Raw genomic sequence first — 7371 nt, 5'->3', positions numbered from 1 at the left:
ACCAAATAGATGGGATCAGAAATGAAACACCCCATGGCATATCATAGTAAAAGCACTAAATGTACAAAACAAAGAGAGAATACTGAAAGCAGCAAAAGAAAAACAATTCACATACACAGGAAAGCCCATCAGAATTATAGCTGACTTATCAATGCAAACCATGGAAGCCAGAAGAGCATGGACCAAGGTGTTCCCGTTCTACATGACAGTAGATGCCAGCCCAGAATATTTTTCCCAGCAAAAATGTCTATTTTAGTTGAGGGAGAAAGAAAATATTCCATGATATGAATAGCCTGAAAGAATACATATCCACAAAACCAGCCCTTCAACGAATACTTGAAGCAATACAGAGAGAAGAAAGAGGAACAACTATAACCCATGTGCAATGAAAGAAAATAAATAAAGGTATAATTGAGGAAACACAAAATTAGACAGAGAACACAAGCAGCAATCAAAATGATGGCAACAAATACACATCTTTCAATAATAAACTTAAATATCAATGGACTGAACTCCCCAGTCAAAAGGCACAAGCTAAGCAAATGAATTAAGAAACAAAATCCATTTCTTTGCTGTCTGCAAGAAACGCATCTCACCTTCAAGGACAGGAATTATCTTAAGGTAAAAGGATGGAAAAGAATATTCCAAGCAAATGGCACTAAGAAACAAGCAGGGGTTGCAATTTTAAAATCTGACAAAGTAGACTTCAAAGTAAAACTAATAAGAAGAGATAAGGAGGGTCATTTCATCCTGATCAAAGGAACAGTTAATCAAGAAGATATTACAATCTTTAACATATATGCACCAAACTCTGATGCACCCAAATTCATAAAAAAAACACTACAGGACTTTAAGACCAAGATTAACCCCAACTCAGTAATAGCAGGGGACTTCAATACCCTACTGTCTCCATTAGAAAGGTCAACTGGACAAAGAATAAACAGAGAGACATCTGAATTAAATGATACCATCCATCAAGTGGACCTAAGAGACATCTTTCAAATATTACACCCAAGCACTGAAGAATACACTTTCTACTTAACACCCCATGGAACTATGTCAAAAATTGACCACATACTGGGCCACAAAAGAAACCTCAACAAATAAAAAAAAGTTGAAATAATTCCATGCAGTCTATCAGACCGCAATGCAATAAAGCTCAAAATCAACACTGGACAAAGCCCTAGTCACTACACAAACTCATGGTGATTGAACAACATATTCTTAAACAATGAGTGGGTCAAAGGTGAAATCAAGAATGAAATAAAAGAATTCCAGGAATTCAACAAAAAGGACAATACAGCACAACACAACCTCTTGGGCACTTTAAGAGCAGTCCTAAGAGGGAAGCTTATAACTCTTACTGCCTACATTAAAAAATTAGAAAAAGCCCAAATAAATTACCTAACACTGCAACTCAAGACACTCGAAAGGCAAGAACAAATGAAACCCAAACCCAGCAGAAAAGAAGAAATATCAGAAATAATAACAGAAATTAATGAAATAGAAACAAAGAAAATACAAAGAATCAATAAATTTAAGAGTTGGTTCTTTGAAAAGCTAAACAAGATAGACAGAACCTTAGCCCAGTTAACCAAAAGAAAGAGCAAATCTAAATCAACAAAATCAGAGGTGAAAGGGGAAACATCACAACAGACATCAAAAACATCCAGACCATTATAAGGGAATATTTTAAAAGCCTATATGCTACTAAATTTGAAAATCTAAAAGAAATGGATGGCTATCTAAAATCACGGGAACCACCAAAGTTAAACCAAGAAGAGATCAACAGTTTAAACAGACCCATAATATATAAGGAAATTGAAACAGTAATGCAAACCCTCCCAACTAAAAAAATCCCAGGCCCAGATGGATTTGCAGCAGAATTCTACCAGACATTTAAAGAAGACCTCCAACCAATACTACTTAAATTATTCAAAATGATAGAAACAGAGGGAGAACTCCCAAATTCCTTCTATGAAGCCAACATCACTCTAATACCCAAACCGGGTAAAGACACAACCAAAAAAGAACACTATAGACCCATATCCTTAATGAACATAGATGCAAAAATTCTCAACAAAATACTTGCATACTACATACAGACACACATCAAAAAGATCATTCACCATGGTCAAATTGGTTTTACCCCAGAGATTCAGGGATGCTTCAATATACACAAGTCAATAAATGTCATTTATCATATAAATGCGCTCAAAGACAAGAACCACATTGTCATTTCAATAGAAGCAGAAAAGGCTTTTGACAAAATTCAACATGCATTTATGTTCAAAATCCTAGAGGGAGTTGGACTGGAGGGAACATACCTCAACGTAATTAAAGCCATATATAACAAACCCACAGCCAACAGCATTCTAAATGGAGAAAAACTGGAAGCATTCCCATTAAAATCAGGAACCAGACAAGGATGTCCATTATCTCCACTCCTTTTCAACACAGTGCTTGAAACTCTTGCTAGAGCAATAAGACAGGAGAAGGAAATTAAAAGAGTACTAACTGGAAAAGAAGAGGTCAAACTATCACTTTTTGCAGATGATATACCATAACTAAGAGATCCCAAAAGTTCCACCATAAAACTAGAACTGATCAACACTTTCAGTATAGTGGCGTGTTATAAAATCAGTCTACAAAAATCAGTAGCCTGTCTATATACAAATAACAAGCAATTGGAGAAAGAATACAGGGAAATGTTCCCACTCACAATTGCTGCAAAGAAATAAAATATCTTGGAATAAATCTGACCAAAGACACCAAAGATCTCTACAATGAAAATTTTAAATAATTAAAGAAAGAGATTGAGGAAGACACCAGGAGATGGAAGGACCTCCCATGCTCATGGATTGGAAGAATTAATATTTTGAAAATGACCATCCTATCAAAAGCAATATATAGATTCAATGCAATTCCAATCAAAATCCCTACGACATACCTCACAGAATTAGAAAACACTATCCTTAAATTCGTATGGAAGCACAAAAGGCTCGGGATAGCCAAAGCAACCCTGAGCACAAAGAGCAACGCTGGGGGGATTACTATACCAGATCTCAAAGTGTACTACAGAGCTATAGTCATAAAAACAGCATGGTGTTTGCACAAAAATGGACACATAGATCAATGGAACATTATTAAAGATCCAAACCCAAGTACATGCAATTTCAGCCACCTGATATTTGACAACGGTGCCAAGAACACACAATGGAGGAAAGACAGCATCTTCAACAAATGGTGCTGGAAAAACTCCAAGTTTGTAAAAAGAAAAAAAAAAAGCACACAGTCATACCAGAGTAGGGTGAGTCTCTAAATCAGTATAACTTGATATCTTTTGAAGAAGGTGCATGTGAGGACAGATTTATATAGGGAGAGTTTCATAGAACAACAAAAGCAGAGACTGGAATTATGCAGTGGTAAGAAAAGAATACCAAAGATTGTTAGTAAACACTAGACGCTAGGAAGAGGCAAGGGAGGCCTCACCCCAATGTTTCAGAGGAAGCATAACCTGCCTGACATCTTGATTTCAGACTTGTATTCTCTAGAACTGTAAGACAATAAATTTCCAATTCATTCAGTCACCCTCTGTGTACTACTATACTTCTAATGGCAGCTTTAGGACACTAATGCACATTCTGATATTGGACAGAGGGATTCTACTAAAACAAATACATTAAAATGTAGCTTTGGGGTTTCATAAAAACTGGAGATTATAAAGTTTTGAAGCCCACAATAGAAGCCTACACTGCTATTGTGGTTTGAATATGACGTATCCAAGCAAAAGACTCATGTGTTGAAGGCTTGGTCGCCAGTTGGTGGTGCTATTAAGATTCATCAATGTGGTTAATCCACTGATGAGTTCGTGGCTGGATGGGCTATTTGGAGATAGAACCTAGTTGGAGGAAGTATTCCTAGATTCTTTCTTGCTCAGTCAGGCTCTCAGACACCATTAAGTGAGCATCTCTTGTCTGTTACATCCTCTCTGACCACAACACTTTGCTTCACCAAAGGCCCACAATGAAGGTACCAAACATCTGAACCAAAACCTCTGAAACCCTGATCCAAACTAATCCTTCCTCCACTACATTGTTTATCTAAGATATTTTGTCATAATGATGCAGTGACTAACACAACTTCTTTAAAGAGACTACTTAAAATGGATGTTAAGGATGTTTTGCCTGAAGCCCAAGGCAGAAATGAGGACCAAGTTACTGGACATTGGAAGAAAGGATGTCCTCATAACAACATGGGAGATTATTTTGGTGAATTATATGTTTTGACTACTGCTAGGGTTTCAGAGTGAGGATCCACTACTCAGAGATAAAAGAATTGGACCAATGTCCAAGCTTCAAAGAAGTAGTAACTTGCCAGGAGAAAGGGATCCAGCCATGAATGGAAGTTTACAAGGCTGGGCCACTACCCAGGGTTGAGTAGGGTAGGACCATTATCAGGGTTCCAGGGGGAGGGCCCACTCACCAGGACTGAGGAGGAGAGAGATAGCTATGAGGGTTCCAGAGGGAGGGTCCACTGTCCAGGCCTGAGGGGGTAAGATCACTTCACTATCAGAGTTCCCAAAGGGAGAGTGCACAGTCCAGGACTGAGGGGGATAGAACAATGCCAGGGATCCAGAGGGAGAGTCCACTTTCCAGGGTTGGAAGGGTAGGGCAACTGCCAAAGTTCCAGAGAGAGAATCCATTGTTCACAGCGGGTTCACCCCAAGACTGAAGGGGACAGATCAATACCCAGAGTTCTACTGAGAAGATCCACTACCCAGGGATAAGCATGTGGGGCCACTTAAGAAGCTTAAGTTAGCCAGGCATGGTGGCGCACGCCTGTAGTCCCAGCACTTGGGAGGCAGAGGCAGGCCGATCTCTGTGAGTTCAAGGCCAGCCTGGTCTCCATAGTGAGTTCCAGGGCAGCTGGGGCTACAGGGAGACCCTGCTTCAAAAAGACACAAAAAAAAGCTTAAGTTGTAGGTTCAATGTCCAATAATGAGGGGCCCCAGAGGGCGATACTGGCTGTATTAGTTAATTTATCGCCCTAGCCAAAGTACACAGAGAAACTACTTAACAGAAGAAAGATTTATTTTGCCTAGTGATTTTAAAGGGTTTCTTTTCATTATAACAGGGAAAGCAAGACAGAGAAGTCAGACCATGCTAGCAGAAGCATGTGGCAGAGACTGTTCACATTATAGTAGACCATGAAACAAAGAGGCTGGAACTGGAAGGTGGGCTGTAACTTTGTGGTGATTAAAATGAAAAAATGTTCCCCATAGGCTCAACTACTTGAACACTTGGTCCCCAGTTGTTGATGCTGTCTGGGAGATGATGGAATCTTTAGGAGGTGTAGCCTTGCCGGAGGAACTGTGTCACTGGGGGCAGACTTTGAGAGTTCATAACCTCACCCCACTTCCAGTTCTATCTCTCTGCTCTGCCTTTGCAGTTCAACATGTTAGCTCTTGGCTGTTGGCTCCCATTGCCATGCCTGCCACTTGCTGCCATGCTTCCGCACCATGACAGACTTTTCTTTTTCTGGAATCATAAGCCAAAATAATTTTATCTTTTTGTGCATTGCCTTTGTCATGGTATTTTATTGCAGCAACAGAAAAGTAATTGATACAACCCAAAGGTGCATTCCTTGTGACCTATTTGTGCCAGCAAGGCCCCGCCTGCTAAAAGTTTCATAGATTTCCAAAATAGAGAAAATAGATAGGGAACAAGCATTCAATACTTAAGATTGTGGTGGGAATTTCAGATTCAAGCCATAACAATCAGCTCCTGGTCCCCAAAGGCTTATGGCTATCTCAAAATGCAAAATGCAGTTAGTCAACCTTCAAGAGTCCCCAAAGCCTTAACCACTGTGATGGTTAGTTTTAATTATCAACTTGATACAATCTTGAATCACCTGAGAAGAAAGTGTCAATGAGGGCTTGTCTACATTAGGTTGGCCTGTGAGCATGTCTTTAGGGGATTATCATAACTAAATTAATTGATGTGGGAAGTCATCCACTGACTGTGGGCTGTATTAGCCTTCCCAGCTATGATGGACAGAAATACTTTAAAACCACTAAGCAAAATAAATCTTTCCTCTGTTAAGTAGTCTCTCTTATGTACTTTGGATAGAATGACAAATTAATATAGCCAGTATGGCCCTCTGGGATCTCTCATTATTGGACAGTGAACCCACAACTTAACTTATTGTTTCCATGAGATTGGGTTCCTGGACCGAATGAAAGGGAGAAAGCTGTCTTCTCACTAGCATGAATGCATTAATAAGCATTGCTCTCTACTCTTGACTTTGGATGGGATAGGAGCAGTTCTCTTAAGTTCCTGCCACCGTGACTTCCCTATCATGATGACTTAAAATCCAAACTGTGAGCCAAATATACCCTTTCTCCCTTCAGTTGTTTTTGTCAGTGTTTTATCATAGCAACAGGAAAGGAATCTAAGACACTGTTCAAGTCCTTGAGTTCAAAGCCTCTACTGAGACACAGGGCATTCTTTTAGCTGTGAAGCCTTATAAAATCAAAAAGAAATCTACATACTTACTGTGCTGGATAACTTTAGTATCAACTTGACACACCTGGGTTGAGGGAGCCTCAATTGGGGAATTGCCTCTATTGGACTGGCCTGTGGCCATGTCTGAGGGGCATCTTCTTGATGAGTGATATGGGAGGGCCCAGCCCACTGTGGGTGGTGCCACCCCTGGGCAGGTGGGCCTGTGTTGCATAAGAAATGGCCTGTGGCCATGTCGTGGGGCATCTTCTTGATTGTTGTATGATGTGGGAGGGCCCAGCCCACTGCGGGTAGTGCCAGCCCTGGACAGGTGGGCCTGTGTGTCATAAGAAAGCAGGTTGAGCAGGGGCCAGGGGAGCAAGCCAGTAAGCAGCAATCCTCCATGGCCTGTGCTCCAGCTCCTGCCTCCTGGTTCCTGCCCTGAGTTTCTACCTTGAGCTCCCGGATGAACTGTGACCCAGGAGATGTAAGCTAAATAAACTCTTTCCTCCCCAAGTTGGTAGTGGTCAGAGTGTTTTGTCACAGCAATAAAGAACAAACTAGGACGCTTACAACAGAAAACAGTGCAGAGTAAATATTCCTGTTTTAATGGTGAACAGCATAATAACAAGAAAAAATAAGATAAAAACAAGACCTAAAACCTTCAGGGAAACCTAAAACCCTAAATTCTAGGGGTCCGTGTCCTCTATCTAGGACACATGTTGGCATCATCTGAGTTCCAAAAGGCTTGGGTAGGCCCACTCTTTTGCCCTTGTAATTTGTAGTACACATAGCTTCTGTCCTCGTCAGCTCTAATTATTGCCTGAAAGTCTCCTCAGCAGATATTCCATACTCCAGCCACTACCAA

The sequence above is a fragment of the Nannospalax galili genome, unplaced genomic scaffold (assembly GCF_000622305.1).
Source record: "Nannospalax galili isolate Female #2095 unplaced genomic scaffold, S.galili_v1.0 scaffold371, whole genome shotgun sequence".
In the NCBI taxonomy this organism is placed as follows: domain Eukaryota; kingdom Metazoa; phylum Chordata; class Mammalia; order Rodentia; family Spalacidae; genus Nannospalax; species Nannospalax galili.
The sequence above is the reverse complement of the archived record's forward strand: the minus strand, read 5'-3'. Positions refer to the sequence as shown.